The 1,434-nt window shown below is 39.7% G+C and overlaps 1 pseudogene; it reads left to right on the top strand.

Moving 5' to 3' along the window:
• Positions 1–1,434, top strand: part of LOC102837134 — a 54,284-nt pseudogene that overhangs the window by 50,625 nt on the left and 2,225 nt on the right.

Genomic DNA, 1,434 nt, shown 5'->3' with positions numbered 1-1,434 from the left:
TCAAGCCTCAACTTTCATTATTGAAAGATTCCCTGGGCAAATTATTGAAAGATGCAGAAAACATCAAGAGAAGATGAAAGGAATACACAGATTCATTGTACCAAAAGGAACTGTTCAGCCATTTCAAGAGGAATCATATGATAAAGAGCCAATGATCCTCAGGGAGGAAGTCCAAAGTGCATTGAAGGAATTGGCAAAGAACAAGGCACCAAGAATTGATGGAATACAAATTGATATCTTTCAAGAAAGTCAGGTGGCATGGGAGGCACTCACTTATCTCTGCCAAGAAATTTGGAAGACAACTATCTGGCCGGCTGATTTGAAGAGATCCATATTTGTATGCATTCCAAAGAGAAGTGACCCAACGGAATGCGGAAATCATCGGACAATCTCTTTGGTATTCCATGTGAGTACAGTTTTACTAAAGGTAATACAAAAACGGCTGCAAACGCACATTGATGGAGAACTTCTAGAGGTTCAAGCCTGATGCAGAAGAGGTTGTGGAACAAGGGATATCATTGTTAATGTCCGATGGATCATGCCTGAAAGCAGAGAATCTCAGAAAGATGTTTACTTGTGCTTTATTGACTACGCAAAGGCTTTCAATTGTGTGGATCATGACAAGCTATGGACAACATTGCAAAGTATGAGTATTCCGGAACACTTCATTGTGCTCATGAAGAATCTGTACCTGGGCCAAGAGGCAGTTGTTCGAACAGAACACGGGAACACTGAATGGTTTAAAATTAAGAAAGGTGTGCAACAAAGTTGTATTCTTTCATCATACTTATTCAACCTGTATGCTGAGCAAATAATCTGAGAAGTGGGTTATATGAAGAAAAACATGGCATCAGGATTTGAGTAAGACTCATTGACAACGTGAGATATGCAGATGATACAATCTTGCTTGCTGAAAGTGAAGAGAACTTGAAACATTTACTGATGAAGATCAAAGAGCACAGCCTTCAGTATGGATTACATCTTAATGTAAAGAAAGCAAAAATCCTCACCACTGGACCAATAAACAACATTCTTATCAAAGGAGAAAAGATTGAAGTTTCCAAGGACTTCATTCTTCCTGGATCAACTATCAACACTCACAGAAGCAACAGTTAAGAAATCAAATGACGTATTGCATTAGGCATATCTGCTGCACAAGACCTTTTTAAAGTGTTGAAGTGCAAAGATGTCAGCTTGAGGACTAAGGTGCACCTGACCCAAATCATGGTATTTTCAGTAACCTCATATGCATGTGAAAGCTGGACAGTGGATTAGGAAGATCGTAGAAGAATTGATGCTTTTGAGTTATGGTGTTGGAGGAGAATATTGAAAGTGCCATGGGCTGCCAAAAGAACCAATAGATTCGTTTTGGAAAAAGTGCAGCCAGAGTGCTCCTTGGAGGCCAGGATGGCTAAACTTCTTCGCTCATACTTC

Source organism: Chrysochloris asiatica, unplaced genomic scaffold (assembly GCF_000296735.1).
Source record: "Chrysochloris asiatica unplaced genomic scaffold, ChrAsi1.0 scaffold00008, whole genome shotgun sequence".
NCBI lineage: Eukaryota > Metazoa > Chordata > Mammalia > Afrosoricida > Chrysochloridae > Chrysochloris > Chrysochloris asiatica.
This window is presented reverse-complemented; position numbering and strand designations above follow the sequence as displayed.